Here is a 7728-nt window from a genome sequence, read left to right on the forward strand (position 1 = left end):
TGGCTCTATGTAGAACATCACTATAGAGGTATAATAGTCTTCATGTGGCTCTATGTAGAACATCACTATAGAGATATACCTAGGATTCTAGGAAAGAGGACTGTAATGTGTGTTATCTGGTGGAGAACTGAGCAGGATACACATTTCTGCTGTTCGCTGTAACAAATGGGCAATACAGTTGTACTGTATTGTATCATTGCATTACTCTGACCTCTGACCTTGTATCTCCCTCCACAGTGAGAGTCCGCACAGTCAGCACAGGGCCATAGAGGAAGTGGACAACGAGGAAAAAAGACCAGCAAAGATTGTGAGAACCACTTTCAAAGTAATTACCATATGTGGATATAACGACTCTTTACAGCTCCGGGCAGAAAACATTTAGGTTCCAGATTATATCTACTACAGGTGTGTTGTTGATATGTCATGTTGTTAGGTGGTGTTCCAGATTATATCTACTACAGGTGTGTTGTTGATATGTCATGTTGTTAGGTGGTGTTCCAGATTATATCTACTACAGGTGTGTTGTTGATATGTCATGTTGTTAGGTGGTGTTCCAGATTATATCTACTACAGGTGTGTTGTTGATATGTCATGTTGTTAGGTGGTGTTCCAGATTATATCTACTACAGGTGTGGTGTTGATATGTCATGTTGTTAGGTGGTGTTCCAGATTATATCTACTACAGGTGTGTTGTTGATATGTCATGTTGTTAGGTGGTGTTCCAGATTATATCTACTACAGGTGTGATGTTGATATGTCATGTTGTTAGGTGGTGTTCCAGATTATATCTACTACAGGTGTGTTGTTGATATGTCATGTTGTTAGGTGGTGTTCCAGATTATATCTACTACAGGTGTGTTGTTGATATGTCATGTTGTTAGGTGGTGTTCCAGATTATATCTACTACAGGTGTGATGTTGATATGTCATGTTGTTAGGTGGTGTTCCAGATTATATCTACTACAGGTGTGTTGTTGATATGTCATGTTGTTAGGTGGTGTTCCAGATTATATCTACTACAGGTGTGATGTTGATATGTCATGTTGTTAGGTGGTGTTCCAGATTATATCTACTACAGGTGTGTTGTTGATATGTCATGTTGTTAGGTGGTGTTCCAGATTATATCTACTACAGGTGTGTTGTTGATATGTCATGTTGTTAGGTGGTGTTCCAGATTATATCTACTACAGGTGTGATGTTGATATGTCATGTTGTTAGGTGGTGTTCCAGATTATATCTACTACAGGTGTGATGTTGATATGTCATGTTGTTAGGTGGTGTTCCAGATTATATCTACTACAGGTGTGTTGTTGATATGTCATGTTGTTAGGTGGTGTTCCAGATTATATCTACTACAGGTGTGTTGTTGATATGTCATGTTGTTAGGTGGTGTTCCAGATTATATCTACTACAGGTGTGATGTTGATATGTCATGTTGTTAGGTGGTGTTCCAGATTATATCTACTACAGGTGTGTTGTTGATATGTCATGTTGTTAGGTGGTGTTCCAGATTATATCTACTACAGGTGTGTTGTTGATATGTCATGTTGTTAGGTGGTGTTCCAGATTATATCTACTACAGGTGTGATGTTGATATGTCATGTTGTTAGGTGGTGTTCCAGATTATATCTACTACAGGTGTGATGTTGATATGTCATGTTGTTAGGTGGTGTTCCAGATTATATCTACTACAGGTGTGTTGTTGATATGTCATGTTGTTAGGTGGTGTTCCAGATTATATCTACTACAGGTGTGTTGTTGATATGTCATGTTGTTAGGTGGTGTTCCAGATTATATCTACTACAGGTGTGTTGTTGATATGTCATGTTGTTAGGTGGTGTTCCAGATTATATCTACTACAGGTGTGATGTTGATATGTCATGTTGTTAGGTGGTGTTCCAGATTATATCTACTACAGGTGTGTTGTTGATATGTCATGTTGTTAGGTGGTGTTCCAGATTATATCTACTACAGGTGTGTTGTTGATATGTCATGTTGTTAGGTGGTGTTCCAGATTATATCTACTACAGGTGTGATGTTGATATGTCATGTTAGGTGGTGTTCCAGATTATATCTACTACAGGTGTGTTGTTGATATGTCATGTTGTTAGGTGGTGTTCCAGATTATATCTACTACAGGTGTGTTGTTGATATGTCATGTTGTTAGGTGGTGTTCCAGATTATATCTACTACAGGTGTGTTGTTGATATGTCATACAGGTGTGTTGTTGATATATCATGTTGTTAGGTGGTGTTCCAGATTATATCTACTACAGGTGTGTTGTTGGTGGTGTTCCAGATTATATCTACTACAGGTGTGTTGTTGATATGTCATGTTGTTAGGTGGTGTTCCAGATTATATCTACTACAGGTGTGTTGTTGATATGTCATGTTGTTAGGTGGTGTTCCAGATTATATCTACTACAGGTGTGATGTTGATATGTCATGTTGTTAGGTGGTGTTCCAGATTATATCTACTACAGGTGTGATGTTGATATGTCATGTTGTTAGGTGGTGTTCCAGATTATATCTACTACAGGTGTGTTGTTGATATGTCATGTTGTTAGGTGGTGTTCCAGATTATATCTACTACAGGTGTGTTGTTGATATGTCATGTTGTTAGGTGGTGTTCCAGATTATATCTACTACAGGTGTGTTGTTGATATGTCATGTTGTTAGGTGGTGTTCCAGATTATATCTACTACAGGTGTGTTGTTGATATGTCATGTTGTTAGGTGGTGTTCCAGATTATATCTACTACAGGTGTGTTGTTGATATGTCATGTTGTTAGGTGGTGTTCCAGATTATATCTACTACAGGTGTGATGTTGATATGTCATGTTGTTAGGTGGTGTTCCAGATTATATCTACTACAGGTGTGATGTTGATATGTCATGTTGTTAGGTGGTGTTCCAGATTATATCTACTACAGGTGTGTTGTTGATATGTCATGTTGTTAGGTGGTGTTCCAGATTATATCTACTACAGGTGTGTTGTTGATATGTCATGTTGTTAGGTGGTGTTCCAGATTATATCTACTACAGGTGTGTTGTTGATATGTCATGTTGTTAGGTGGTGTTCCAGATTATATCTACTACAGGTGTGATGTTGATATGTCATGTTGTTAGGTGGTGTTCCAGATTATATCTACTACAGGTGTGATGTTGATATGTCATGTTGTTAGGTGGTGTTCCAGATTATATCTACTACAGGTGTGTTGTTGATATGTCATGTTGTTAGGTGGTGTTCCAGATTATATCTACTACAGGTGTGTTGTTGATATGTCATGTTGTTAGGTGGTGTTCCAGATTATATCTACTACAGGTGTGTTGTTGATATGTCATGTTGTTAGGTGGTGTTCCAGATTATATCTACTACAGGTGTGATGTTGATATGTCATGTTGTTAGGTGGTGTTCCAGATTATATCTACTACAGGTGTGATGTTGATATGTCATGTTGTTAGGTGGTGTTCCAGATTATATCTACTACAGGTGTGTTGTTGATATGTCATGTTGTTAGGTGGTGTTCCAGATTATATCTACTACAGGTGTGTTGTTGATATGTCATGTTGTTAGGTGGTGTTCCAGATTATATCTACTACAGGTGTGTTGTTGATATGTCATGTTGTTAGGTGGTGTTCCAGATTATATCTACTACAGGTGTGTTGTTGATATGTCATGTTGTTAGGTGGTGTTCCAGATTATATCTACTACAGGTGTGATGTTGATATGTCATGTTGTTAGGTGGTGTTCCAGATTATATCTACTACAGGTGTGATGTTGATATGTCATGTTGTTAGGTGGTGTTCCAGATTATATCTACTACAGGTGTGTTGTTGATATGTCATGTTGTTAGGTGGTGTTCCAGATTATATCTACTACAGGTGTGTTGTTGATATGTCATGTTGTTAGGTGGTGTTCCAGATTATATCTACTACAGGTGTGTTGTTGATATGTCATGTTGTTAGGTGGTGTTCCAGATTATATCTACTACAGGTGTGTTGTTGATATGTCATGTTGTTAGGTGGTGTTCCAGATTATATCTACTACAGGTGTGTTGTTGATATGTCATGTTGTTAGGTGGTGTTCCAGATTATATCTACTACAGGTGTGTTGTTGATATGTCATGTTGTTAGGTGGTGTTCCAGATTATATCTACTACAGGGTGTGATGTTGATATGTCATGTTGTTAGGTGGTGTTCCAGATTATATCTACTACAGGTGTGATGTTGATATGTCATGTTGTTAGGTGGTGTTCCAGATTATATCTACTACAGGTGTGTTGTTGATATGTCATGTTGTTAGGTGGTGTTCCAGATTATATCTACTACAGGTGTGATGTTGATATGTCATGTTGTTAGGTGGTGTTCCAGATTATATCTATATACAGGTGTGTAAGTGTTGATATGTCATGTTGTTAGGTGGTTGTCCAGATTATATCTACTATTACAGGTGTGATGTTGATATGTCATGTTGTTAGGTGGTGTTCCAGATTATATCTACTACAGGTGTGATGTTGATATGTCATGTTGTTAGGTGGTGTTCCAGATTATATCTACTACAGGTGTGATGTTGATATGTCATGTTGTTAGGTGGTGTTCCAGATTATATCTACTACAGGTGTGATGTTGATATGTCATGTTGTTAGGTGGTGTTCCAGATTATATCTACTACAGGTGTGATGTTGATATGTCATGTTGTTAGGTGGTGTTCCAGATTATATCTACTACAGGTGTGATGTTGATATGTCATGTTGTTAGGTGGTGTTCCAGATTATATCTACTACAGGTGTGATGTTGATATGTCATGTTGTTAGGTGGTGTTCCATGTTGATATGTCATGTTATCTATACAGGTGTGATGTTGATATGTCATGTTGTTAGGTGGTGTTCCAGATTATATCTACTACAGGTGTGATGTTGATATGTCATGTTGTTAGGTGGTGTTCCAGATTATATCTACTACAGGTGTGTTGTTGATATGTCATGGTGTGATGTTGATATATCATGTGTGATGTTGATATGTCATGTTGTTAGGTGGTGTAGCCAGATTATATTACTACAGGTGTGATGTTGATATATCATGTTAGTTAGGTGGTAAGTAGATTATATCTACTAGCAGGTGTGTTGTTGATATGTCATGTTGTTAGGTGGTGTTCCAGATTATATCTATACAGGTGTGATGTTGATATGTCATGTTGTTAGGTGGTGCAGATTATATCTACTACAGGTGTGATGTTGATATATCATGTTGTTAGGTGGTGTTCCAGATTATATCTACTACAGATTAGCCTAGCGGTTAGCAGGTGTGATGTTGATATATCATAGTTAGGTGGTAGTAGCCTAGCGGTTCCAGATTATAGGTACAGGTGTGATGTTGATATATCATGTTAGTTAGGTGGTAAGTAGCCTCCAGCGGTTACTAGCAGGTGTGATGTTGATATATCATGTTAGTTAGGTGGTATGTTGATATGTCATGTTGTTAGCCTATAGGTGTGATGTTGATATATCATGTTAGTTAGGTGGTGTCCAGATATTATACAGGTGTGATGTTGATATATCATGTTAGTTAGGTGGTAAGTAGCCTGAGCGGTTATTATAGGTGTGATGTTGATATATCATGTTAGTTAGGTGGTAAGTAGCCTAGCGGTTATTATAGGTGTGATGTTGATATATCATGTTAGTTAGGTGGTAAGTAGCCTAGCGGTTATTAGCAGGTGTGATGTTGATATATCATGTTAGTTAGGTGGTAAGTAGCCTAGCGGTTATTATAGGTGTGATGTTGATATATCATGTTAGTTAGGTGGTAAGTAGCCTAGCGGTTAGAGCAGGTGTGATGTTGATATATCATGTTAGTTAGGTGGTAAGTAGCCTAGCGGTTATTATAGGTGTGATGTTGATATATCATGTTAGTTAGGTGGTAAGTAGCCTAGCGGTTAGAGCAGGTGTGATGTTGATATATCATGTTAGTTAGGTGGTAAGTAGCCTAGCGGTTATTATAGGTGTGATGTTGATATATCATGTTAGTTAGGTGGTAAGTAGCCTAGCGGTTATTATAGGTGTGATGTTGATATATCATGTTAGTTAGGTGGTAAGTAGCCTAGCGGTTATTATAGGTGTGATGTTGATATATCATGTTAGTTAGGTGGTAAGTAGCCTAGCGGTTATTATAGGTGTGATGTTGATATATCATGTTAGTTAGGTGGTAAGTAGCCTAGCGGTTATTATAGGTGTGATGTTGATATATCATGTTAGTTAGGTGGTAAGTAGCCTAGCGGTTATTATAGGTGTGATGTTGATATATCATGATAGTTAGGTGGTAAGTAGCCTAGCGGTTAGAGCAGGTGTGATGTTGATATATCATGATAGTTAGGTGGTAAGTAGGCTAGCGGTTTTTATAGGTGTGATGTTGATATATCATGTTAGTTAGGTGGTAAGTAGCCTAGCGGTTATTATAGGTGTGATGTTGATATATCATGTTAGTTAGGTGGTAAGTAGCCTAGCGGTTATTATAGGTGTGATGTTGATATATCATGTTAGTTAGGTGGTAAGTAGCCTAGCGGTTATTATAGGTGTGATGTTGATATATCATGTTAGTTAGGTGGTAAGTAGCCTAGCGGTTAGAGCAGGTGTGATGTTGATATATCATGTTAGTTAGGTGGTAAGTAGCCTAGCGGTTATTATAGGTGTGATGTTGATATATCATGTTAGTTAGGTGGTAAGTAGCCTAGCGGTTAGAGCAGGTGTGATGTTGATATATCATGTTAGTTAGGTGGTAAGTAGCCTAGCGGTTATTATAGGTGTGATGTTGATATATCATGTTAGTTAGGTGGTAAGTAGCCTAGCGGTTAGAGCAGGTGTGATGTTGATATATCATGTTAGTTAGGTGGTAAGTAGCCTAGCGGTTATTATAGGTGTGATGTTGATATATCATGTTAGTTAGGTGGTAAGTAGCCTAGCGGTTATTATAGGTGTGATGTTGATATATCATGTTAGTTAGGTGGTAAGTAGCCTAGCGGTTATTATAGGTGTGATGTTGATATATCATGTTAGTTAGGTGGTAAGTAGCCTAGCGGTTAGAGCAGGTGTGATGTTGATATATCATGTTAGTTAGGTGGTAAGTAGCCTAGCGGTTATTATAGGTGTGATGTTGATATATCATGTTAGTTAGGTGGTAAGTAGCCTAGCGGTTATTATAGGTGTGATGTTGATATATCATGTTAGTTAGGTGGTAAGTAGCCTAGCGGTTATTATAGGTGTGATGTTGATATATCATGTTAGTTAGGTGGTAAGTAGCCTAGCGGTTATTATAGGTGTGATGTTGATATATCATGTTAGTTAGGTGGTAAGTAGCCTAGCGGTTATTATAGGTGTGATGTTGATATATCATGTTAGTTAGGTGGTAAGTAGCCTAGCGGTTATTATAGGTGTGATGTTGATATATCATGTTAGTTAGGTGGTAAGTAGCCTAGCGGTTATTATAGGTGTGATGTTGATATATCATGTTAGTTAGGTGGTAAGTAGCCTAGCGGTTATTATAGGTGTGATGTTGATATATCATGTTAGTTAGGTGGTAAGTAGCCTAGCGGTTATTATAGGTGTGATGTTGATATATCATGTTAGTTAGGTGGTAAGTAGCCTGGCGGTTAGAGCAGGTGTGATGTTGATATATCATGTTAGTTAGGTGGTAAGTAGCCTAGCGGTTAGAGCAGGTGTGATGTTGATATATCATG

The 7728-nt window shown here is 37.9% G+C and overlaps 1 protein-coding gene across 1 annotated transcript in view; it reads left to right on the forward strand.

Annotated features, from left to right (window-relative positions):
• Positions 1 to 235: 235 nt before the first annotated feature.
• LOC112217262 (protein phosphatase 1 regulatory subunit 29) overlaps positions 236 to 7728 on the forward strand; it is a 58063-nt gene continuing 50570 nt past the window's right edge. Inside the window, exon 1 of the mRNA XM_042317364.1 lies at positions 236 to 307. The gene's annotated coding sequence lies outside the window, so the exon portion shown is untranslated. The remainder of the gene's footprint in view (positions 308 to 7728) is intronic.

Source organism: Oncorhynchus tshawytscha, unplaced genomic scaffold, assembly GCF_018296145.1.
Source record: "Oncorhynchus tshawytscha isolate Ot180627B unplaced genomic scaffold, Otsh_v2.0 Un_contig_739_pilon_pilon, whole genome shotgun sequence".
Classification (NCBI taxonomy): Eukaryota; Metazoa; Chordata; class Actinopteri; order Salmoniformes; family Salmonidae; genus Oncorhynchus; species Oncorhynchus tshawytscha.